Below are 26,835 nucleotides of genomic sequence, written 5' to 3' on the forward strand. Positions count from 1 at the left end.
TTTGAAAGGGTTTCGAAATATCCCAGGTCACTAAGGGGGGAAAAAATGTCAAAGGAAGAAATGCAAACATTAACACTTCAAACCGAACCAGAGAAGCCTGGAGGGTCCCAAGTATTTCTGCCCAAAAACTCTAGGGGGCAGGTCTGGGAAGAAACAGAATCTGGAGCATTCCAGAGATCAGGAGGCCAAAGGGGGAAGCGATTTTCCTTGGTTTGAAGGAACCACAACTGGCCTGTGACGATCCATTTTGGTCCCTGCCTCATACAACAAATTTCTGCTTAATTGCTGTTTTGCATCTCGTTGAGACATCGAGTAAACAGTACTTAAGTGTTTCCAGACAAAAACAATAAGTCACTAATGACTAAGGCACTGCTAATTAAAATGCCCCTGTGATGGCGTGACTGGACTCAGGGCCACCACAAGGAACAGAACTGCCCAGGCCTCGAACACATAAACCAGGCCAAGCCATATGGAGAAGGGAATGACCTGCTCCTTCGTCTGTGGGTCAGAACGGCCCTGTGGTGGAAAGGAAGGGAGCTCCTGCCAGGAACTCAGGATAGGGCGTGGAGTTTGGCAGGAGGTGAGGTGTGCGGGTTCTAGAAGGACGCCTACATGCTAACAGAAGGCACATTCCAGAAGCTTCTGGGCAAGTGGGTGGCCTGACACAGTCCTCAACACTTTGTGCATTCCCTAAGATCTCCTTAAAGAGGAGGCAAATGTGTTCGTTGTTAAGCCACCAAACAGATACCCTTCTGGAAAGCAGAAGCCATGCAGACACCATAATGTACTTTGAAGGCTCCCAAGTTCAAGTCCCTTTCCAAAGAAGACAGACTGGAAAAGGAAACAAGGCTGTGTACTACCATTTGGCAGAGCTAAAGGGTCACCTCAACCCAGTTCCCAGCTTCCCGAGGAGGGCACCTGACAAAGTGCGAGCATCTAGCAAACTTCCACCAAACAAGAAAAGCGAAGCAACCATCAGGCGTCAGGCTTGTGAGTGGAACCCCGGCGAGGCAAAGCCAAGGAAGGCTGGCGGGAGTCTCCAAGCTTGCAAACGACTTTCTCTTCCTCCTCCTAGGGCAGGTTAAAGACCTGCTAGTTAGCACCAGGGAGGGGGTGGAGGGAAGTCATTGAAACCACAGGGGCCTAATGTCCATTTGCATTCACACTCAGACACTTTAGGGATGTAAAATCAGGGAGGTTGAACTGTTTACATTCACCTAATGTCCAAGTATACAAATCAGCACAGAACCCCTCTACGCAGGAAGTAGCCAGTCAACTTTTCAGACACCGCCCCCCCCACACACCCCACTCCAGTTTCTCACCGGACCATCTTAATTCTGTCCAGCCGGGTCACGGATGCTTCCTTGAAAAGCCCCTGTGACCCCTAGCTCAATTGCGTATTCTACATCATCAAAGGGCAGCGTGGGGCAATCCCTCCAACTAAGAAGACAAGCTCTACAGAGAGGGCGCTCTCCCTCCCTGCCTCCCAGGATCCCACAAAGCCCAGAACAGCCTTGAAGAACTTTGCTAAGGACTTAAGGGTCTGACCTAGGAAGCAATTCCCCCCTTTTTTCTGGTCCTCAAAGACCACTGCTGCTTAAGAACTACATCTCAAAGAGACACCCCCTTTCCCAAAAGCGCCGGCCGCCTCCGCCCCCAACATCATCAGGTCTCAGCCAAGGGAACTGAAGCCATTTGATGTCCTAATGCAAAACCAGGTCATATCCTGGAGAAAGTGAACAGTTTCAACTTGACTGGGGGAGGAAGGGGGTCACGACACTCCTTTTATATGCAGATTTGAACTTTTCACCCAGGGTCAGACAGCTGCGATGCTCTGTCCCCAGCAGAGGCCAGCTCCAGGCCCCTCAACACTTTCGGGTTTTTTTTTTTCCCTTTCCTTTTTTCCCCTGCCTGCCCAGGAGGCCAGCCTGTTTAAGGAATTAGATAGCTCCCTCCTTCAAAACCCCAACACACACCCACTTCTTGGTTTACCTAGGGCACAAATTCCACTAGGCTCCCAGAGGGGGCCCTTGGATGGGCTAAGAGGTAAAACTGGCTGAGTGACCTGGGTAATACCTGAGGACAATTGTTCTTACCACAGGCACTGACTAAGGAGTGGGGCAGGAGTGTCCACAGTGTGCACACAGAAGCATTTAACTCCACTCTGGCCGAAGCATGCTCCTCTGTACACATGCTTTTCACTGCTGTTCTTCCTGACAGACAATTCTGTCTGTTACAAAAGAGCTATAATGTGGGGCTGGAGACAAGGCTAGGTGGATAAGAGCGCTTGCTTCTCTTGCAGAAGACCAGGGTTCAATTCCTAGTACCAACATGGCAGCTCACAGTGGTATGTTACACCAGGTCCAAGGGATCAAAAGCCCCTTTCTGGCCTCTGCAAGCACTAGTCACATAAATGGTGCATATGTAGGTGCAAGCAAAAGACCCCAACACATATAATTTTAATGGATTAAAAGGAGGAGGTAGGAGCTACCACTGGGGCAGCGTTCGCTGTACCAGAACTCAGAAGTCAGAGTCAGAGGGTTCTCGGGAAATTCAGGGCCAGCCTTGTCTGTTGTGAGCTGCAGGTCAAGGCTACATAGTAAAGACCCTGTCTTAAAACAAAACAAAACAACTTTCATACCCTAAGGACTTAAATTGCTTAGCATGCATGAGGGCTCAGGCTAACCACCAGCACACGCATGTATCAAAGACTGCCTCTGCTACGCCACTCCTTAACCACGCATGCATGCGCCCCTTGCTCTTTTAAGTACACCCTCACTGTACCCCAGATTTCCCCAGAACTCACTTACGTAGCCCCACAAGTTGACCTTGACTCAACCTCCCATGTCGTAAGATCCAGGAGTGAGACTCCCTGTCCCTCCTCTCTCCAGAATGCATGTCGGAAGTGGTCCTCAATGCAGCCACCGCGGCACTCCACACTGGGACAAAACTGTTGAAGCCTTGTGAACATCTCCAATTCCCATATCCGAGGGTGCCTTATGAAACTGACACCAGAGACATACTTGACCCTCCTGGTGATCCCAATAGGGCCTGAGTAGCTGTGCGCAAACTCAGCCTGTACTCTTCGGACCTCAGGAAGGATCCAAGGGTAACTGAGTTTCACTTACTAAAGCCTCTAGAGAGCCAGGGTTGGTCTTTTATGCAGACCCTCCCTGTCCACAGCAGGCAGCCACTGAGTACTGAGTCCGTGTCATGTGACTGACGTGAACTGAGATGTGCCCTAAGGAGAAAATATAAGGCTCTGAGTACTCGAGCCCAAAGCAGGGGCATCTCATTGGGAATCTTTAAATACTGGGCCCAGGTTTAAACGGTGCAGTAACATACCAGAATACAGCAAATTCTGTTGGCGTCTTCAGCATAGCCAGTAGGAACCTTCATAAAATCTCACTCAAAACTTCCTAAAACTGTATCGTTTCTATTGGACGATCTTGTTCCAGAACCTCTGCCTGCCTTCCCTCTTCAGACTGGAGTAGCTGGGATTCTCCAGCCTGAATCAGATTCTTCTTGTCTATCTGAAACGTCACCCTGAAGCTACAAGCACCCACTTCTAACTGGCCTGGGTCATCTCAGTGTCCCGAAATCCCATCACCAAATTTTAAGGGCTGGCGGGCCCAGCCCAGCTCTAGAAAGGTGACATGCCATTCCTCCAAGATGTTATCCTTTGGACTTTGAACTTCATGGCAAGGATCTACAAATATAATGGAAATGTGTTGAATGTGGGTTAACAGGAAGATTACCCACAATGAGGCCAGACTTGGGACTTTACTCTGATTTTTTACTATCAAGAGCAGAATGTTCTGTCTGAACTGCCCTCCTGCTAAAATGCCCTGTATGACACAGACAAGTGTGCTTGTGCATGCTCCCCCACCCCACCCCACCCCTCTCTCTTTCACACACACACACACACACACACACACACACACACACACACACATCCTCTCACATTCTCTCTCTCACACACACACACACATTCTCTCATTCTTTCTCACACACACACTGCTACACATTCTCTTACACACACTCACACACACACATCCTCTCTCACACACACACTCACACACAACACAGTTACACATTCTCCTACACACACACACACACACACACACACACACACACACCTCCCTCCTGGGAGTAGAATGGGGGAGGCACAGGCAGCACAGAGGAGGCCCCTTTCCTATTAGGCAGGGGCTATTTTACCACAAGGGATCACAAGACCAGTCTCATTTCTCTATGTAAATGAACTTTTTAGCCACCTCCTCAAAAGAAGAAAAGCCGCACATCAGCCCATCCTGGGGCACACACAATTACAGCCATTTGCAATCCAGCAGCAGGATTAGCAGAGGAATGCACTCTGTAGCTTGGGGGGGTGGGTAAGCTAGAAAGATGGGGTTCTCCCCGGTTGGTCTACCCAAACCTCTGAGACACTTCCATGTCTAGGAGAGTTAGAAATTCCAAGTTGCTAAGGCTCAAGACTCTAAAGGGTGGGGGGAGGGGGAGAGAACAGGGGCCGGCAGAGGGCTGGAGGGGGGAGGGGAACCTTGCATGAGGGGCACCGGCCCTCCTGGCGCTTTGATCCCATCCGTCCCGGAGTCGGTCGCTAGGAGAAACCAACTTCTCTCCTTGGGTTAATCAAAACCAAATTACTCAGGAATGTGGCAGGACAGGTCTGAGCTTCCAGGTCCCTTTGTCTTTGAGGATTTAAAATGAAAAAAAAATAAATAAATAAATAATGAATAAATTAAAAAAAATTTTAAACAGATGGCAGCAGTTTACCTAATAGATAAAGCGAGGGGTCTGAGTGGGGAGTCTGCTCTATCTTGCCCTTTAAAAGACGCCCCCCAAAATCCTGCGTACCTTTGTTCTCCCTACAGTGACATTATTTCTGTAGATTCATTCCAAAGATCAGTGGAAGTTTTCATTTTATCCTTACTGCCAACTAAGACACCTAACATTGTAACTTCTTAAATACAAGTAAGAAACAATGCAAGGAAGCCGGAGGGACCCCTCAGTGGCTAAGTGCATGCTGCTCTAGCAGAGGAGGACCCAAGATGGGACTCCCGGTACCCAAATCTGGGTGGCTCACAACTGTTCCAGATACAACTCCTCCTCCAGGGGAGATGCTGAACATTTTGCTGGCCTCTGAGGGCACCTGCACACACATACACACACCCACACACAGACTTTCCCAGAGTTGAAAATAAATCTTTTTTCTTCTCTCTTTAAGACAAGATTTATGTGACAAATGTCAAAGTCTGATTATTAAAGGCAAAGTAGGCCGGGCATGGTAGCATACACCTTTAATCTCAGGGTTCAGCAGGGGTCAAGGGTAGGCAAATGCTGTGAGTTCAAGACCAGCCAGGTCCACAAAGTGAGTTTCGGGTCAGCAGGAGTTACCCTGTCTCTAAAACAAACAAACAAACAAATAATAATAAATAAATAAGTCTACATAAACTGAATAAAATCCTCCCTTCCCCAGAAGCCAACTCTAGGGTTATTTCTCAGCATAGGGTTCCTCCTGAAGAATGCTGGGGTGGGGTGAGAACAGAGTCTTCACACTATTAGACACTGAGTCTCTCCCAACTGTATCAGCAAGATAACTTGTTCCCAGAATGCCTCGGTGTGGGATCAAAGATCCTCTCTGAGCATCATCATCAGATTCCTCAGCTCAACTCTTGTCTAAAAAAGCTTCAGGAGCCCGTGACCCACAGCTTGGGGTGTTTACTGGGAAAGCTTGCTGGCTGTACCAGCCAGGCCTGCAGGCAGGGTTACAGAGAGTGTAGAGGTGGCAGGACAGGAACCTAAGCTCTGCACCCCTCCTCCAGGCTCCCCTTCTTGGTGAGCGATGACACAGCACCCCTATAATGCAGCACCCTAGTTAGGTCATCATCAGGGGTACCAGCAGCAGAAGCACAAACAGCTCCTCAAACAAAACCTGGTCAAAACCTCCAGCCATACCCTCTCTCCACAAAAAGATAAACAGAGCATTACCAGTTAAGCTACAGAGCCTGAACTCCAAAGATAAAGTGAGGCCAGCATATAGCCATGACTACCAGCTGGCCATAAATCGTGACTGGCCCCAGGCATACAGTTATCTGGGAGGTTGCACTAAAGTAACTTTTAAAATTCTCTCCACCTTATCTGGAGGCCCAGTCAAGCGCACATACATCACCCGCTCAGATCTCAGCCATTAGTACTGCATTTAGACTTTCCAAAACAAGGCCATCCCAGTAGGCCCTTCCCCAATTTCCAGGCACAGCTGTGGACTTTCACCCCCTAGACTAACAAAAGGGACCTTGTACACAAAATTAGCCCCAACCATTAGTCTGTGTGGTGTCAAAAAAAGCACTGCTGAGCCCTCGTGTATTTACCCTCCTTCCAGGCCTAGACAGGGTGCTTTCCCCGTGAGACCTCCCTGGGGTGCACAAAGATTAAAGAGCCGGCTTCTTGGGCTACTGCTCCAGGCATCAGTCAAGATGGGGGGCTTGTCAATAAAAGGAGGGAGAGAGGGAAAGAGGGAATGGGGGGGTGCAGAATGGAGGGAGAGATTCCATAGAAAATGACCTGACTTCAAGCTGGAAAGGACCAGAGTCAACCCAGATGTCCAATGTGCTATTGGCTGGAAATGCAGCCAGCCCGGAGAAGGCTGGAGAGGACAGTGTCTTGCTGGTACCAAGGGTTGCAGAAAAAATCACGACTAACTTTACCCCAACCTGCTGGTATTTTTCCTACAGAGACTACTGGTGGATACATATGCACACATGGGGCCTCCACTCTGTCCACTGAGTAGCCCGCCTCAGACAAGAACGTCACCGCCTCAAACTCTGGTTCGCCGCTCTGCCCTGAAAGGAAAGGCGACTGGTTTCCAGACACTGAAAAAGACTACCATGAAACGAAGGCCCCAGAACCATCAGATTATAGCAAGCTTGGAGGAGGCCGCCCAGCTAGCACGATGCCATTTAGAGAGGCCAGCGACCTGCCACCTCTTTGTCCTGGAGAACCGATCTCTACCTGGTACTTTTCTACCAGGGGCAGGCAGCTCTTGCCTCCCCAGTCTGACTGTTGTGTCAGCAGGAGAGAGAGCTACTGACATCAAGTGGCCAGAAAGAAGCCACTTGAGTTAAGGATGCTACGCATTCTTAGGTATTTATATGCAAATATAGCCAAGACAAATGTTCACCGTAAGTGACCCCCTACCAGGAAGTATCCACTCCCAAATGTCAATAGAAATCTTGGTCTGAGGTCCACTCCTCTTTCCCAGGGTCAGGGGGAAGAGGGGACATCCTTTCAAAATAGCCTCTCACAGGGACTCTGAATTAATAAGTAGTAGTTGTTTAAATATGGGGAAATGAAAATAACTATAAAAGCTACGATCTTCGCTAAAGACGGGAGCATCAAAGGCTGACAGAGCCAAGTGTTTCAAGGTAAACGGTTGAAAGCTCAGCACTGTGTGAGCTGGGCTCCTTTGCAGGCAACAGGCTGCCCCTCAGAGGAGGTTGAAATTGGACCATCGCTGGCAGGCCCAGTTTGCCACCTCTGACCACATGGTTCCTGTGACAGGCAACACTGCAGTGAAGAAGCTGTGACCAGGCCAGCTGGTACAGAAAGGGGACAGACTAGGAGGAGGTAAAGACAGGAAGAGTTCAAGGCTGAAAGAGATCTGGCCAGTCAGGCTGGGAGGCCTTACAAGAGGGGGGGGGGGCTGGGGGAAAGGCACAAGATAATTAACTCAGCAAGTTGATAGTATTTGCATATAAATACCTCTACAAATCACTACAAACAAGCCCGGACAAGTCAGGCCTATTAGCATATATAAGCCAGCACAGGAAGGCCTCTCTAGGTGGGTCCTGGAGTGGGCTGCTCATTTAGGGGGCCTCCTGCCAGGCTTGGGGGGGGGGGGACACGTGGGGAGGATGGGAGGGGGAAGACCCTGGTTCTAATGCATACCCTCAGCCTCCAGAACACTTTCAGGACGTCAGACCAATGTGGGTTATCCCCAGCCAACTGGAGAAGAGCGAAAGAAACCCTGGACCTCTTAGTCACTCTCTAACAGGGTGTGGTGAAGGAAAAGTAGTGGAGGCCATCTGCAGGAATGAAACCGGTGGAAGCTAACGCTGGTGCAGTGTCTCCTCTGTGCGCTAAGTTCCTGGGTGCCAATCTTCTTCTGCGCTACTGAGTTCCCGCTTACCAGCTCGAGGCGCAGGTGTGGCATCACACCCTCCGAGTGATGAAATAAAGAGAAAGCTCAAAGGGCTTAAGGGGCTGGTTCCGAATCACACACGAAAAGGCCACAGAGCTGGGCCAAGCATGCAGGGCCTCCATGGCAGCGTAAGGCAGACAGTGGTGTGTATAACAGCCTTCCAGAAATGGGATCTTCTGACCCATGAAACCAAGTTGGGCAACAGAGTCTACAAGTGAGGGAATCTGTCCTGTCCTCCATCCTGGGACGGGGACTTATGGTTAGCCAGTTCTCCAACATCTGGACAACTCTTCCAGTTGTTCCCAGCAAGGGCAAAATATGCTGCCACCTGTGATGGCTGATCTTGGCTGTCAATCTGACTGCTCTCCCTGGAATCCACTAACACCCAAGCTGCTGGATATTTCTGTAAGAGTTTGTCTTAATCGGAGTATTTGAAGCAGAAGGACCCATCCTAAGTCTCAGTGTCACCCTTCTGGAAGAAGGAAGCTTGGCTTTGCCTCCTCGCCCTCACCCTCACAGGCCAACTCCATGGATCCTGTTGCTTTGACACTCTACCAATATTCGAAAAAAAGAAACCCTTCCAATACAGGCCAAAGGCCTCTCTAGGAATCCTGCCAGCCCTCCATCCCTTATTGGAGCTACTGAGACATCCAGCCTGTGGACCAGACAACTCCAGATTCTCAGTCTCTCCAGCATGAGGCAGCCGTTGTTGGACTATCTGGACCACATCCTACAAGCAGGTCTATAAATCCCCCTTTACTACATATATCCATTCTGTTTCTTTAGAGACCCCCTGATCAATACGGTTCTTTCTTTAAAAGACCTACAAGTTCTCTGCTTTCCCCAAAGATGCCTATAGGTTTAGTAACTATTGAAGGAAAACCAGTTTCCACTTGCTCTTGGAAAAAGGCAAGGGGTCTGGAGGTAGGGTACAGCCTACTACTGTTCTTTACCTGGAGCTACCATTTATTTATTTATCTTACTTTATTTTTGGAGTCAGGGTCTGACTGCAGAGCTCACACTAGCCTTGAACTCCTGCTCCTACTGCCGCAGCCCTCCCAAACGCTGAGGCTACAGGCACGTACCATGTCCAGCTTTGTCCAGTGGGCAAAATATGATCTTACGAAAGAGTAATCAACCCAGGTTGAGATCACACATGTTCCTGGAGACTCCAGTGATCATAGTAATCAGACAGCCTTCAACAGCCTGGCAGAACAGGGATGGCTTTGAGGAGCCAGTGCTTGGGGGGAAGAGGCGGGGGGGGGGAAGAGTGACACCCAACAACACCATCACACAAGGACCTCTTCTTATGTGTCCAGAGGTTGACTTGACACTTTCAGGAGGATGCACTATATTCCACAGAGAGATGGTAGGGCTGTTACAAGGAACGCAAAATCCACTTACCCAACCCAGCCAAATGTACATTAAGAACCAAGGCCTTGAGCCAAAGAGCATTTTAGGAAGCAGGTCTTGAAAGAGCACAAGAGGCCTGCATTGTTTCTTGAGCAGTTAAGAAAATTTGTTTAAAAAAAAAAAAAGTTCATGAGGAGCGTTAAAAAAAAAAAAAGAAAGAAGTCCACGTGTCCTCTAGCCTATTTCCCCTGGACAAACAGTCAGGAAAAGCAGTCTAAAGTAGGCCCCTCAGAGCCTGGAAGGAGTTTTAAAGACAGGATTTTTTAAAGACTTTACGGAGGTATGGACCCCCGGAAAGGGAGACCTGTACATTTGAATGAACACTTAACAGGACTCAGGGAGGAGCCTGGTGTTGAAACTATATATCAAATTAACATACATACATACATACATACATACATACATACATACACACATACACACATACACACATACACACATACACACACACACATCCTCTCTGTACTGGGCTAATCTGACTTCAGCCTCTATGATCAGAGGTTCCAGAGAGAGATAGGCAGTCAGTCCTCTCTTCAACTGGAATTTCAAGGCTAAAATGCAGGGAGCCTGAGCCTATGACTGAACCGTATGCAGGCACCAGCTTACCGAAAAATAGAGCTTGGCCAATACTCTCAGAAGAATTTGTCTCTGATCCGCTGGCTGGCTGGAGTCCGGAGCAACCGAGAAAGCAACAACATTGCCCTTCGTTGGTTCCTGCAAGTGGCATGGCTCACAACACTTACGCCTCCTCACATCTTAAAAATCAAGGACGGACAAGATGAGCATGGTGGCACCTGCCTTTAAATCCCAGCAGAGGCAGGTGGAGCTCTGTGAGTTCCAGGCCAGCTTGGTCTACAAAGAGAATCCAGGAGAGCCAAAGCTACACAGAGGGGGGAAAATGTGTCCACTCTCAATCTGCCAGAGCCCATCATGATCACCCTCAGAGTCACCCCCATGTACTCAGGTCGCCCCTCCATACATTAATCCCCTGCTTCCAGAAGCACCAAGTCTCACTCGCAGATCAAAAGCTCACGGCTGAAGTCAACTGCGGGACAAGGAATCACACCAGCTACATGTGGCCCAACTGAGCTAGTCTCCTACTTCCACTCAAGAATTTCCTAGTGATAACTTCAGATACCTGAGAAATTCCTAATTCTTGTCCCCAAAAGACCCATTCAAGAACAGATTCAAGAAAATCCCTGCAGAGAGCCTTTAAGGCCCTGGGATGTAAGTCTCTTCATCCCAGAGGAGACACAGCCCTTTCCCCATCTCTGTGAGGGGTGGTCCTGTAACAGCTTCAGTCTCCAACCAGTAGGCCCCAGAAGGGCCATGCAGTAGGAAGGTGGTCAAATGGCTGGCCTGACTTTGAACTAAGTAGGTAGGTTCAAAGAGTGCAACAAAGTACCTAAGCCTTCCCAGGATGCAGCAAAGCAGGACTCTAGAGAATCCTGTACGTACACACACGCACACGCACATCCCTCACATTGATCCTCTTGTTGACAAGCCTAAATGGTGGAAAAGTAGAAGGGCTCACCCAAAAGGCAGATAAAGCACCAGGTATTTCACTAAGAGGTCCTGTGTTGGGATAAAACAACACATACAATTCTTGCTAAGCAACAGAGCCAATTTGCCAGCTCACAAACTCTGCCTCCTTTCCTGCTTTCATTTGCATCTTTATCCTTGCAAAAAGCAAGAAGCTCTAGGAATTAAGAGTGAAAGAAAGGCACACACACACACACACACACACACACACACACACACACACACACACACACAAAATCCAAAAGGGGATGGATGGATATATATAAAATCAGCAGCCGAGGGCACTTTCGAGGTCAAAGAACTTTCTAGAAGCACTCCTGTCATCGCTACATTTACAGCTTGTCTTCAGTCTTCACTGCCCTGTCCCCTGACCCAAAGGATGAAAAACAGGAGAGAGGTAGGAGAAAGAAAAACCCACAGCACATTCCTGTGTCATTGCCTCTGAAGACACTAGCACAATGTTGCTGTCTGTCAACTGGAACTGGGCCTTGCTTTCCTTGGGTCCCTGGTTCCTGTCCCTTTAACAGTCTTTTACCACAAACAACAATAAATAAATAAATAAATAAAAATAAAATAACACAGCACTCGGACATCTGACCGTCACTTCCCACATGCTCAGAGAGAACAGTGTGGCAGCCAACTTTAAATCACACAGAAAACAAATCCGACAGTTGTTGACTTGATAGTTTTGCTCCTTAATCTGGATTTGGAAAGCAGCTTGCCCATGACCCAGGATTTCTGCCTGTGTTTCTCCCTCAGGACAGTGTGAGGAAACCTCAGCTTCTGTGTGTCTTCACGATGCAGGACACACTGAGGACCATACTGTGCCCAGCTCCTGCAAAGGAATTCCCTAGCTTGCATTCCATTAAAGCGGGCTGCCTGGTTCCCTGACCCCAAGGTTCTTTAACTCATGGAGAAAGGACTGGAGAGTCAGCCACAGCTATGCTGTGATTTCTAACAATGACCATTACAACCAAATTCTCACACCAGAGCATGCGGACAACCCTATGACGTTCTTGATAATGGGATCCGCCTTCCTGTTGTGTTTTGATGGCACCGCCCCCATACTGGTTAATTACAACAGTCTTGGGAACCGGAGTAGGCCAACAGGCCCAAACAGTACAGAAATAGGCCAGCATAACAGCAAGCAACCATTTTAATCACAAATGAAAGCATAAGCCACAGCACACACTGTACTCCCTGAGGTTGCTACAGGGAGCATCAGGTGCGTTAGTCTTGCAGTGCTGGCCAGCCGGGGGAGGCGGGGCTTAGGCAAGCTTCGGCAGACCAGACTCCTCACCGCCTCCTTGCCGGAAAGACTCAGGGCCCTAGGCTGGGAAGCAAGTTCTGGACTCTTCTAAAGGGACTTTACTCAGACAGCAAGTAGGAACAGTAACACCATACATTGTGAGAAAACACTGCTTAGTCCCTTAAACATTTACTTTGTAAGATGAAAACTTGCAACTTCTCAATAAAACTAGTTTCCTAGGTAAGAGCCTGCTTTGGGACCTCAAGTATTCCCAAGCTCTCACGCTAGCATCACTGCAGAAGCCAAGAAGAACCAGTGTGTCTAGAAGACACACTAAAAGGAACAATAGTTTGTACATACACATGTTACGCACACACACATACATACACGCCAACAATAAGGACATATTCCCTGGATACATGTGACCCCCCCCCAAAAAAAAAAAACCTTTAGTTTTAGTTCCTTTAAGAACCAGCCAAACTCCCACTAAGCATGAGAAGACCATCTCTCATTCAGTCTGCATTCAGATTTATTCTAATGAGCCAACCACCCTTGGGTCACCCAAAAATATTGGGGCCATCACTTTTAAGTCCTCGGGATGAAGGCTGCAATCTCGATTCATTTAGCTCCTTGACACTGGGAAGTCCAATTGGCACTAAGTTTACATGGCCGTTAAATCCAGTCCCAGAACAGCAGGGAAACACTTTGCTGTCCAGGCAGGACAAGCCAAAGAAGCGCTGTTTTATTTGGGCCTCTTCCACCCTTCCCTTAGCATTCACTTGTGCAAAGACACCAAAATCAAAGTTTCAGGGGGTTGGCAGGTGCAGCTCATTGCTGTTGTGCCCAGAGGGCCGGCCGGCTCATTGTCAATCAAAACCGTTTCTACAACTGGAGAATGGCAGTGCCATCCCACAGAAAGTGTCCCTACTGGAGGGGGGGGGGGCGCCACACCCAAGCCATAAAGACAGAAGGTCTTCAAGGTACTTAACTCTTAGCCATTCCAAAAGAACTGTTTAAAGAGCCAGAGAGAGCGCGCTTGCCCCTGCCACCGACCCCACGTTGTTGAATAACACTTGTGTAGTTAAAGAAAAAGACCCAGTGTGACCCTCAGCCCACTCTGAGAGGCACTTTACATGTCTTCTGAAAAACCATACTGGAAATCAAATGGGGACATTCTCTTTTGTCCTGTGGTTTAGAAAAGAGGGGGAGGGAAAAGTTGCTTTTGGCCTCCATGGCTGTACACTCTCTGTATGGGAGCCTTGGGGAACCCCTCGAAACGGGATGAACACAAACACAGGTGTGCAAACATCCAGGTATTCACCTCTCTCCAAAGGCCCCCAGTTTTCTTTTTTGTTTTTTCAAAATCCTTACGAGATTTGAGAATCTGTCTCCAGACTCCTCTTAGCCCACCTCTGTTCCCTGACTCCCATGTCTGCCAGTAGATGTTGTGATAACAAGAAACAGGCTCCCAGCAGCTCCCTGCTGCCTTCCCTAGGTCAGGTTACCTTGGACGGTCTATGCTTTCCTATTTAACGCAGTCTGGGCCACAGCACTCCGGCCCAGCCCACTGGAACTCGTGATTTTTAGGGTTTCCCTTGAAACCTATCCAGAAACCACAGCCATTAAAAGAACATGAAGGTTTGACACCTCCTGAATTTAGGAATGAGGGGACTCCAGGGGCCAGCTCTACAAACTCCGCACCTGCTGCTTGATGGCAGAGAAGCAGTCTCACACACACACACACACACACACACACACACACACACACACAGCTACAGTGCTCTTCAAATTATACTCTGATTTGTTTAGTGACTCGTCTCCAAGGATCTCAGAGCATGAAACGAAGGTGGATGAAGATGACGTGTAACTTTCTCACTATCTCTCTCCAAGGCTTTTAACTCTGCTTTCCTTGCTGGGCCCTTCCTTAATGCCTTCCTTCCCGCCAGGCAGGCCCTGTTTGGCCAGAGCCAGAAGAGGCCTCCCCTGAGTTCCAGATGGAAAGCCTATACTCTCTGTGGTTGTATGTCAGTGGCTTCAAGAGTCTTCAAAGGCTGACGAATGGCACCAATGCAAAGGGTGGGGGGGTGGCCTCCTGGATTCATTCACCTGCCCATCGGCCTGGCCGGGCTGGTTGCCTTTAAACCAGTTTAGCATAATGCCGTGTACCACTAAGTCTGGCTGTTGAAAGTCCCTTTGAACGTGCCATGTATGGGCTGTGGGCTTTCCCCTGAGGGCAAGATTCCCCATCATCATTACATAGGTATGTACAAGGCAGAAAAGGTTGTTTTCCAGAAAGCCTGTTTCTCTCTTAAGCCTACAAAAAAATAACTTCTGGTTGGCATTCTTTTTCCTTGTTGTTACCCTAACTTGGACACTTCTCCTCTTTAACTCAATTAAAAAACAAAAACAAACAAAAACCCTTACCTTCTCCTTCGTATGCTCTGCTCCCCCCCTCCCCGCCCCCGATAAATGCTGTACAGGCTCTGGCAGAAAAACAAACTGAATTAGAGGGCGGCAAAGATGATCTCCATAGCCCCCTCCAGCTCTACACTGATTCTCTCTTTAATTACTCCCCAAACAGGCACATTCCTCACATTGCTGCAAACTGACCAGTGACTTCTCTCTCTCTCTCTCTCTCTCTCTCTCTCTCTCTCTCTCTCTCTCTCTCTCTCTCTCTCTCTCTCTCTCTCTCCCCCCCCCCCGAAAGAACTCAAAAGTTCTCAATGACGCCAATATCCCAAGTATTAGGAAGGTAGGAACTAACCCAAAAGCAGGAGGAGGAGGTGGTCAGGAAGGAAAGCAAAGGGGCTAGAAGAAGGAACATATCCCGTGCCCGGAAGACTCTAGCCACACTCTGCCCAGGTAGGATCCTACTGGAATCTAGGAGTTCAAGTGCATCCAGCCTGCCCTTCCCCCACATGCCCCAAGAGAATGGGAAGTTCAGCCAAGACTCGCAGCACCTGCCTCCAGCGCTAGGCCGGCTGCGAGCCGCGCGGCGGGGGAGGGAGACTGCACTCACCTGGCACACAAAGCCTCCGTACACCCCGGGAGGAAGGAGGCACTCGGAGGTCCGGGGGCCACCACTCTGGCCAGCGCGACAACGGGAGATTCCAGCGGTAGCGGAGCCCCGAACTTACCCACCCCAGGCGGCATTCTCCCCACCTCCCGCTGCCCCCCGGGCTCGGCGGTGGCGCAGGCTAGGAGCGAGGGGCCTGGCGACAGGGGCGGGGCGCGCATGGTGGCGGCCCGGGCTGGCGATCTTCGGGCTGCCCCGGGAGGGAGGTCCCCCAGGCGCGGCGGGGATTCACCCACGGGGCGCGGCGCTGCGTCCCGGTCCCCGTCCCGGCCTGCCCGCCTCTCTCCTCCTCCTCCTCCTCCTCCTCCTCCTGCGCCGCCCGCCCGCCCGGAATCGCTTTATGTAAATGAAGCTCAACTCGCAGTTTGCAGCGCGCACCGCCCGAGGAAGGGGGGCGGGCGGGGCGGGGGGCCTTCGGGGATCCACATTACACAGCAACAAAGCGGAAGGTTAATTTGAAACTCACAGCCCCGCAGCCTCTCGGCTCCCCGGGCAAAGCCTGACATCTACAGTCGCGCTGGGCGCAGGCCGGGCTGCTCACGGTGGCCGCGCCCGCGCGCCTGCGGGGACCGGGGAACATAGACGCACAAACACACAGGAGCAGGGCCGGGGCTGCTGGGCCTAAGCTCACAGCACTGGCCTTGGAGGCAGGCTGGGCCGCACTCGCCTGGGGACAGGAGCCTTAACTGCCCTGGCCTGCACCAACCCAGGAACCGGCCCAGCAGGAACAAAGCCGCGTCCCCGCGAGGCACTGACCGCACCGCTCATCAAAAGTCAAAGGCCGGCCTGAAACAAACGGACGCGCCCTCAGCCACAAAAAAAAAAAAAAAAAAAAAAAAAAAAAAAGGCAAAGAATAATAAGACGCAGTCGGGGCCTCCGAACCCTGATCCATCAGTCTCTGGGCCCTGTCCACGTCAGAGCCAGGCCACTCTAACGTGGGGACTTTAGCCAATATGGACAGGAATTTATTTGAAACACACACCCATCCTATTAACTGCTTCACAGAGCACTTCTGTTTTTCAGCTGCAGAAACTTAGGAAAACATCCCCTACTCTCCACTGAAGAGTTTAGGGACAGTTTTGGAGAAGAGAAGAAATGATTCAAAGAGGACAAGCATTTTGAAGCCACCCGTTTTTTTTCTTCAGAGAGGAGACTGCCCTTACAAGCCACACAGCATTTCAGAGAGGGCAAGAAAAGGTGGCCGGCTCAGGGAGACTCTTCCACCAGGATCAAACCGAACCTGGGCCACCGCGGCTGGTCAGAGCAACTGCTAGGCACTTCTGGGTCCCCCTAAGTTCACCTTTTACATTCAGTTATGTAAAGGCAGCCCCCCTTGAAATCTCACCGGAAGTCTCCCGTCCTCTCAAGACAGAATTCCACCCTCCTCCTAAATCTAGTCTTCATTCTCAGCGCAGAAAAGAAAGACACCTGCTTTTTCTCTTTCTGAAAACCAGCCACCCAGGCTGCCCCTGCAGCCGCGAGTCCTTTCCTACCGCTCAATAATGAACCATGCAAGTGTTAGAAATATAATAAGCTCACCAGGCGAAGAACACAATGTATGGAATCGTATTTGCATTAAGCACACACTACCAGGGAGGAAAAGGGGGATGCTGGTTGGCGAAAACTACCGTGTCCCTGTGTAAAAAGCATTTTTTTTTTGTACAATAGAATTCGGGTTCAAATCTATGTAAATACCTAACCTGTTGGGCGCAGACTAACCCTGTCTATATTTGAGCACACACACACACACACAAAAGCGGTCGCATCCCCCACCCCCACCCCCCAAGCTTAGGGTCTTGGAAGAAAAGAACTGCCTCTAGGGAATCATCTCCGATTACGGACAAAGAAGGGCAGAGGCCAAATTTAGTCAAACTTGGGGTGGGGTAAGGGGAGGGGGGGCAGAAAAGGAGGGTGGGTGGAGGGATGGGCTTGTGAGCCAGAGTGTGGCCACTGTAGGGCTGTTTCAGACTGCATGACCTCCCGCTCAAGAACAGGTGGTGTTTTCAAAACACACTGTTATTTATGTTAGCCACACGAGTCAGGAACACCTTAAAGAAAACCAATTAATAATTTAATTGAAAAAGTGATTATGAATAATACATAAAGATGGTGGTGCGGGCATTAAGGCAAGCACCGTGGCCCTTCACTCTGAGGTGTCCTGTTGTCGTCGGTGTGTCCCCCGCCCCCCCCCCCGGAAATCTCTTTGGGAAAAATAGATTCGCTCCTCACCTGGAAACTACGCCATGGGCCTAACTGAGGAAGTAAAGACAACAGGAGAATGTTCTAACTCCTGGAAAATTGAATTCTGCAGCTCTCTCCTGAGTTTTATTCACGGGACGGCCTCAGAATCTTGTAACGTGGTGGGTGAGTATGAGGGGGGGCGTAGGAGACACATAAATAGCATCGACAAAATGAAAGAGCTAGAAAAACCACAAGACAAGAGCTATAGTAAAATCTGAGAGACGCTGGCAGAAGGGCTCTGCCTGGATTCTGCCACTGTCCCAGGCCCTGGGTGACAGGCCTTCTACACCTCAGAAGCATGACAAGCAGAGAAAGAATGACCCTGACACCCCCCCCCTTTTTTTTTTATCTTAATCCTGCAATAGCTACACGCATGGTGAGGCCTACTCAAGCCTGTCTTTGTTCTAGGCAAAGATTTCACAGGTAAGCCACAGGCAGGTAACCTACAGCCTGTGGACCACAATGAATATGGCGGACTGCGTTAAAAAGCTGGGGTGCTTCTACCTCAGGGACCACTCGACTTCATCCTTAACCAAAACAACAGGACCTCTTCAGAGGGAATTTGCAAAACACAGTCTCTGTGAAATCCATGTCGCTAATTCTGTCCCCAAGCTCAGGACAGGGCAGCTGCCTGTTGTTAAAAATCATGCCTGCCCAGCAATGACAGCCTGATGTTCTGGAGGCTGCGGCATCCTGAACACAATGACAAATAAAGCCACCGCCAGAAAAGCCAGTTCCTCCCAACAGTTCTCACAGTTCTCTAGCCCCAGGCTCGGCTCACCTAGAAAGCCTGATGGGCAGCAACCAAAGGATAAATATTTAAAAATAAACCACGGACACTAGCCCTTTCTCTTCCCCTCCCCTTACCCATTCTCCAAGCCAGAGGTCTGCCCACTAATGCTTAGCTGGCTGATAAATCACCCTTCTCCAACCCAGCCAAACCTGGCCCAGCACCCCCAAATTCAGTCACTAATGCTGTATCCTTTCACTTCGGCAAAGCTAAATATGATCCCTGAGTGGGGAGACAGTGGATGTCAGCATTCCAGCCCCTCTTCAGAGCACAGCTGGGTTTAGGTAGATGTGTCTAATTCTTCCAGAACCTTCTATTTTTATTAAATTATATATCCACCTCGATTTTAAAACTGTGCTTAAATGTTCTGGAGGCTATAACTTGGGGTGGGGGTGGGGGGGCGGGCCGAGATGCACACAGACATGTCCCCCCAAATAAATACGAATACATCTGTATCTGAATTTTGTTCCAAGATCTGAACTCATCCACTAATACAAGGTAGTTTTATCTAGTGGCCAGGTATCTGCCTGGTGGGGGGGAGCGGTGCCCAGGCCTCCTGGGTATGGTACAGAACACAGACCAACCTCCAGGCAGCAGCTAGTGAAGGCTGGAGCGCATGCAAGGGGAGAGCCTATGCACAACGTTTTGTTTCACATTTCCCTGACAGGAACCTCAAGGCCTTCATGTATCACTGCAGAGCTGATTCCATAGATTAATTTTTACCCCATCATGGATGCAATGTTATCTAGTTTATTTACCTGACCTTCCCGATTCGGCTCCTAAACCTGTCAATCACATACACAAGAAAGACAAGTGAGTCATCTTCTTTTAAATCTGTGATTCAAAAGAGCTTTCCCAAAATAATTTTAAGCGGCAAAGCCCAAAGTATCAAGGAAGCAAACACACAGAAGTTGCCTTAAAAACGGTCTTATTCTTATATGTTAGGCAAATAGGTCACCACATACACTCTCTCTCTCTTTTCTTTTTTGGAAACAAAAAAATTTTTTTTCCTTCCCTGACAGGGCAAAGAGAATTTGCCATGCAAGACTTTTATGCCCAGGGGGATTTGTACATTTGTGTTTCTAAACCTTGAAATTGAGGATTTTAATGACAAGGCAGACAGATGCTTAAAGACCACGTCACAGTCAAGGGTCTACATGCTGCAGGAGAGAGCAGTGCTTTGTTTTGGCCAAGTTGGGGGGGGGGCAGGGGGGGGGAATGTGAACTTCTCATTTTGTTCCTGAGCCATCCTCCCAACCGGTGACACATCCCTTCACAGTGACCAGCAAACCACTGAAGTCTTGGAGAGGACTGAGGTTGGAGGGGGGAAGGGGGGCGAAGAAAGGAAACAGGAAATGGGGTAGGAAAAGAAAAGGGACAAGGGACATTGTCTGTTTATATAAATCCTAGTTTAAAAAACATCTCAACGCAGTATCAGTTCCACTGTGTATAACCAACCGGCTCCCACCCGAGCTTAAACAGTGCATTCTGTCATATTCACAGCTGCCCATCCCAGAATGTTGTTTTGTTTTGTTTTTCTTTTTAATGAGTAATTCCACATAGGTTTCAATTTTTTTTTCCCTAGCCAGTGGTCACTTTTAAGTAGTGGACAGGATACTAGGAGATAAACAAAAGGTAACCCTTCCACGCTTTGCCCCCAAGAAATTCTAGAACCCTGTTTTTGTGACTCATCTCTTCACTGCAGTTCATTTTTGTTGGAAATCTGCGCTAATCTGATTCACAGCCGTTCCCCTGCCCCACCCCCCAGCTGAAATTTCACATATCCTCCAAGTCAAGCCAGTGTTTTAGAATTTGGGTTTCTATTGAGGCTGTTCCCAATCGCCAGTGAGGCCTACGGGTGAAATGTGCTTCACGCTGTTCCGTTTGTCTCTCTGCGGACAAAATAGAAACTGTGAAATTTAAAGAATGGGTTAAAAAAAAAAAAAAACTAAAACAAAGAGGTTAAAAAAAAAATAGGACAAATGTTTTTGCTTTTGTGTCTCCGTGCAGCAATTGTTTGGGGAAGTCTGCATTGACAATAACCATGAGCAGGCCATCTAAAGGCGATGCGCTCACAAGGGGACGCCTTGCCTGCTCCCTTTGGTCTGGGAGAAAAAGTACCTTAGCTCCGTTCTCCAGGAACAAAAGGCCGGGGCCATGGAAAGGGGGAGAGGTTACCCGGCTTTCACAGGGAGCCAAGTGTCAAGGCTGCTTCATTTTTCACCCTTCTTAGTTAGAAAGCAGTTCAGGGGACTTCCTAATGACTGCTTTCTCTCTCTCTCTCTCTCTCTCTCTCTCTCTCTCTCTCTCTCTCTCTCTCTCCCTATTATTGCTTAACCTAAAAGGATAAAACAATAATATTATATATATATATATATGTATGTGTATATACATGTGTCTGTGTATATACATATGTGAGTATATGCACACACACACACATTTTTTAAAAAAGTAAACCCCACCATCCTAGTAGAGGAAGGGCCTTTGGGGCCTGCATAAGCCTGCTTCTCACCTTCCCTGCTTCCCACTCTACTTTTGCCCCCCTTTTTGGAAGAGGGATCCAGTTGTAGATCAGAGGAAAAAGAGAGACAGTGTAACTTTCTTTTAGTAACATCAGATTGATCTTTAGTTGCAAAAAAGTAGGAGCATTATGGGGTTAGAGCAGAAAGGAAACAGGACAGGGGTTGCTGGGGTGGGGGTGGGGGTGGGGGTGGGGGGGGACAAAGCCTAGAAACAGTTTCTTTTTTCACAGCATGAAATAAGCTAATGACATGAATCTAAATCTCAGTTATCATCAGTGAGTGGAGGCAGCGGTGTTGTGTTTGCTTGCTCGCTTGCTCGTGGTTTGTTTGGTTTTTGTTTTGTTTTGTTTTGTTTTGTTTTGTTTTGTTTTGCCAGGGAGGTCCTAGAGAAGTGGATGCTGAGTATGTATTAACCCAGACAAGGTGTGGCAGGGGCCAGGGGAGGTGGTGCCACTAGCAAAGGAAGCCGGGATGAATCACTGCCCGCCATGGAAATACTGGGGCAAGTGGATGTGGGAGTGTTTAAGCAGATTAACACGCTAGAAGTGTCTTCCCAGGCTAGGCACAAAAAAAAAAAAAAAAAAACCTAGGCCAAAGCAAAGACATTTGACCCTCCAGCCAGACCTGGCTGCTCAGGGAACCCACACACACCCCCCCCTCCCCCTTCCCAAAGCAGGCACAGAGCTCTGACCAAACAGCAAGGTCACAGGGAGGGGAGAGAGGGCCCTGCAAGCAAAGAGGCACAATAAACACTCAAATATGAACGGAAATGACATCAGCAAAGTGAAGGACCTGTTTACTGCAGATCAAAACAAAACAAACTTCCAAACCTTTTGTGTACACAAGAGGACTCTATAAAAAGCCTTGCTAAATGTCACTAGGGTCTACACATAGGCGTCTGGATAAGGAAGCGCATGATGGTTACTTGGGTGGGGGGTTGGGGGGTGGGGTGCTGAGGAAGGGGCGGTGATGAAAAAAAGGATGGGAGTAGACATAAATCCCAGCTAGGGACAAAAAGCCAGTTGCTGGTCACCCCCTCTTAATATTTATTGGTGTTTATAATCTGAAAGCCATGCGCTATGTTTCACTTAATACAAGGCCAGACAGCGTCGTCTAATGAGGCAGCATTACAATCAGCTTGTAATGCTGAATTTTTAATGCTGCCAAGGATTCTGTTACATAATAATATGAAAAACAGAAGCTGAAAGTAGGGTCACAGTGACAGGACCTTCCTAGTGCCACTAGCTCTGGCTTGCCTCCTCCCACTACCACCGTCATCCCCTCTCCGGAGGCCGATGTGGGAGCCAAGAGAATTTCTTAGGAAATCCACACTTTCCATTATTTCTGCAGTGTCTTACCCCAAAGTTCTGTGTCAAGAGTTTGAATTCTAACTTATCTGGGGTTAGAGGTCTAAAATGAAAATTATTTCTTCTGGGGGGTGGGGGTGGGGGGGCTGAAGAAACAAAGAATGGGAGGGAAAGAATGAATGGCTCTCTCTCTCTCTCTCTCTCTCTCTCTCTCTCTCTCTCTTTCTTTCTCTCTTAAGCAAACCAAGCCATTTTAAAAAAATACAAAATAAAATAAAATCCCAGAAGGAGAAAGGAGTAATGGCGGTGGGGGTGTAGAAAGGTGGAGTCGGCCGCCCATATTCATAGCGGCCATGCTTACACTGGTGTAATTTAAAAGCGTACATACAGCCACGATGCTTCTCTCTGTAATACCCCAAGACTGTAAATCTATAACCACTGCAATGATTTAGTGATTAAAAACATGATAACATATTGTGTAACTGCAAACCACAGAAACCTTGCCAACTTTCCTCCATGATAAAGGGGATGGATGGAGGCGGGGGGGGGGGGGGGCAGGGAGGGGGGGAAGATACAGAAAATGTGTTGCTTGCAGCAATCTTCCTGAACCCAAAAGATTTTAATGAAAGGACCTATACAGTAGACAATCTCTAAAGGGTGAGTGGATTCTGTGTGAAGCCAGAAAGGGGAGGAGGGTGAAGGGTGGGGGGGAGGGGGGGGCAGCTAGCTTTATGTAGTATCCTTTTTCTTGTACTAACAAATTACAACCTAAACATGCCTTTTCCTTTCTCTCCCTCCTCTTTTTTTTTTTTTTTTTAATAGTTTTTGTAACTGCAATGACTGGTCTTGTGCGCTGTCTTGCATATTCAAAGCTGCTTTGTAATAGCATCTGGAGACCCAACCTTATTTGCCTGAACTCAATGGGTTGTGTTTTTTTTTTTTCCCTCCCCCTCCTCCCTGGTTTTGTTTTGGATTCAGTATTATGGATTTTCTGGTGTCACTGGGAGCCTTGTCTATGCAGTCGCAGGCTCTGATGCCTTTAAGCTACTGAGCTAACACCTGAGAGAGAAGCACAATCTGTAACATGGCAGGAGGAGCCTAACACACACACACACACACACACACACACACACAGATCAAAGCAGCTGTAGGGGGTTCTGGCCTCTGGGCAGCTGACCTGACCCCATTCTGTATATGCTTTTATTTCCCCATTGCAGGATTGCTGCACCTTGGTCAGATTAGCACTCAGTGTGACCCTGAGGAAAAAGCAGTCACCAAGCCCTGGAAAACCATTCCATATTTCATGGGGGTTGAGGGTCTGAGTGCAAATACATTCAGAAACCCCACATGTACACACACACACACACACACACACACACACACACACACACACACACACCCCTGTCAGGGCTACCCAGGCCATAAGGCCAGCTCCTCTGGAGCTTTCTCAATCACCACCACCACCACCACCACCACATCTTCATGCCTACAGCTCTAACCACCACATACACATACACAAACACTCCTGCAGAGACTGCATGTTTAAAAAGTCCACAGATCTGAATCGCCTCCTCTCTGGACCAGAGCAGGGCAGTTTATTCAGAGAAATCAATAGGAAAGAGCATTTGCAAATATTTATATAAGCCCAGTGCGTTTCAGCATTAAGTAATTAAAAACTAAAACCTAGGACGCAAGGGGGAGGGGGGGCGGCAGACACAGATAAAAGGAAGGCTGCTGGTCTACACTGCTTTCCTGCCCATACCTCATCTCCCCACAGCACAATCCTTTCAAAAAATGACTTCGTGTTCACTTTTTGCGAAATCCTGTTCTGAACCCTTTCCAAGACTATTTCAAAATAATCTCCAAATATGGATTCACCTACCACCAAGCATTCAGAACTGACTGTAAAATAACTGTCTTGTGTATTCTCTCTCTCTCTCTCTCTCTCTCTCTCTCTCTCTCTCTCTTTCTCTCTCTCTCTCTCACAGACACACACACACACATACACACACACACACACACACACACACACAAAACCACTCTTTTGATATTGCTTCAATCTCTAGCAGGTTACTCTTTTATATTCCTACCTCTGCTTGTACTAGTTTAAAACATCGAACAGAACATCATGAGAAGAGGAACGGCTGAACATTCAATAACCCTGTGCCTATCAGTGAGGTCCTGGGCGATATCCCACTTCCCACCAACTCATGACAGTTAACACTCTGAGGTTCAGCATTTGAAATCCTCACATGTAAACTAACACACAAACACACTCTCTCCTCTCTCTCTCTCTCTCTCTCTCTCTCTCTCTCTCTCTCTCTCTCTCCAATAAAATAAAGGGCTTTTAACATGAGCCACTGTAGAGTGGATTCCCCCTACATTGTTAATCTGCCTCTAAATCCACTGAAGAAACCACCCAAGGCACTGGAACACCTACACTGCAGGTACTGTGGAAGTACTGTAGAAATTTACAGTAAATGTAGGTACAAGATTGCAGCACATTGTCCTATTGATTACTCAGATTGATCCATCTCTCCCTTACTACTTTCCCAAGCTTCTTTCCCAGGACCTCTGAAAAAGTTGGCCAGTGACTAGCCATACACCCAAGGCAGGTAGGAAAAATATATATGTGTGTGTATGTGTGTGTGTATGTATTTATTTAAAAAACATAATAAATCTTCAATGCCACACTCCCCCCAGGGCTTGAGCCTTTCTTAAAATTCCAAAGTGATTTTATGTTCTGTAATTTGCATTATAGCCAAGACATCACCGTGTCATATTCTTCAAAGGTATTTAACAAGCCTCCCTTTTAAAAGTCACCAAACAGAAGGCCAGAAAATGGCAATCAGTTTCCTTCTTCCAGATAGTCCTTAGATCAAGTTTCAATAATTGAAACCAATAAAAATTGTCATATCTCCCCTATTTCAAAGTTATAAGGGGGAAAAGTTAAGAGTGGATTTTTTTTTAAAGCACTCATCATCAAGGAATCTGCCACAGTCGAAGGAATTGCACCTTTCACAAAAGTCAGGTTCTGAGCAACATCTTCATTCACAAAGTAAAAAAAAATACTGTTTTAATAGCTCCATATACAATTCAGGTGCACTGCATAGAACACTCTTAGACCTACCCTACAACTGACATGCAAAAGATTCTATACATTAAAATGTATATCGTAAAATTAGAAACGTGCTTTTCTGCATCTAGTGGAGTGGGGCGAGGGGTGCGAGTGGGGAACCGAACGTAAACATTCCAGTTTCGCATGAGCAAGAAAGAGAAAGAGAGAGAGAGAGAGAGAGAGAGAGAGAGAGAGAGAGAGAGAGAAGAGGGAGGAGGAAAAAAAAAAAAAGTCCTCCGATCCGATGTCTGCCTCTCAACTCAGCTGGCCGAGGAGGCCAGCAGGGCTGTCTCCGGCCCTGGCCGGTGGCGCGGCCCCGATCCCCGGGAGCCCCTAGTGTCCAGGGCGCAGGCCCCTTTGCGCGTTCCTGGCGCTGCTCACCCTGGAGCGCCCAGGTAGAGCACGGCGCAGCCGCCTCGCCCCCTCCTGGACCCCAGACTACCACGGAGCTCCGCGGCCCCCGGAGCGGCCCCGCACGGAAGGCAGGCGCCCGGCCGGCGGGGCTGCTCCGGGCCGGGCGCGCGCTCCGCCCAAGGGCCCGGACACCGCTCGGGGTGGGGCGCAGTCGGGGTGGGGTGGGGGCACGCTGAACCGGGACCCCCACCCCCGCCAGCCGCTGCCTTTGTCTGGCCGTGGGGACCCGGGGCCGCGCGCCGCCTCTGCTCGGGCCCCGTACCCTGGCCGGCCCTGCCCTGCCCTGCCCGGCGGCGCCTCCAAAGTCCCCGCGCGGGCCTCGCCCCGGGCGCCTCCACCCTCCCGGGGGTCGCCGGCGGCTGCGCGGGGGCCGCGGAGGAGGGGGCGGCCCAGGCTTGGCGGCGGCGGGAGGAGGAGGAGGAGGAAGAAAAGAGAAAGAGAAAGTTTGGCGCAGGGGGCAGGCGAGCGGGACGCGGCGAGCGAGCAGGGCGCGGGCGCGGGGAGCGCGGGCGGCGGCGACCGGGCGCGGGAGCCGGGAGGGGGCAGGACGAGCCCCATGCAAAGCAGCCCGGGCGCCCCGAGGAGCCCCGCGTCCGGGCGGCGGCGGGAGGAGGAGGAGCAGGCGGCGGCGGCGGCGGGAAGAGGAGGAAAAAAAAAAAAAAGAGGGAAAAGTTGCCACTTACGCGGTTGCTCCTCCGGCGGCGGCGGCTGCAGCGGCGCTGCTGGCGGCGGCGGCGGCGGCGGGAGCTGGCGGCGCTTTTAATCCCGAAAAGAGGCGCTCGGGCCGCGGAGCCCATCAAGGCAGCAGCGGCGGCTGGCGGGGGGCGGCGGCGGAGGACGCGCTGCTGGCGGCGGCGGCGGCGGAGCTGGAGCGCGCTCGGCGGAGCCCGGGGCGGGAGGCGGCCGCAGCCGGGGAGCCGGAGCCGCCGCCGCCGCTGCCGCCG

At 49.5% G+C, this 26,835-nt stretch overlaps 1 protein-coding gene across 4 annotated transcripts in view; it reads right to left on the minus strand.

The window, feature by feature from the left end:
* The window catches only part of ZFHX3 (zinc finger homeobox 3), a 277,513-nt gene that overhangs the window by 223,408 nt on the left and 27,270 nt on the right, over window positions 1–26,835 (minus strand). For 2 of the 4 annotated variants that reach the window (XM_084756934.1, XM_084756935.1), the window contains exon 1: window positions 15,442–15,793. The exons of 1 other annotated variant lie outside the window; for it this stretch is intronic. The gene's annotated coding sequence lies outside the window, so the exon portion shown is untranslated. Of the gene's footprint in view, window positions 1–15,441; window positions 15,794–26,574; window positions 26,673–26,835 lie in introns of those variants that run through there. One more of the 4 variants, XM_084756937.1, reaches the window with a different exon arrangement.

Source organism: Acomys minous (assembly GCF_964271855.1).
Source record: "Acomys minous genome assembly, chromosome: 14".
Taxonomy (NCBI): domain Eukaryota; kingdom Metazoa; phylum Chordata; class Mammalia; order Rodentia; family Muridae; genus Acomys; species Acomys minous.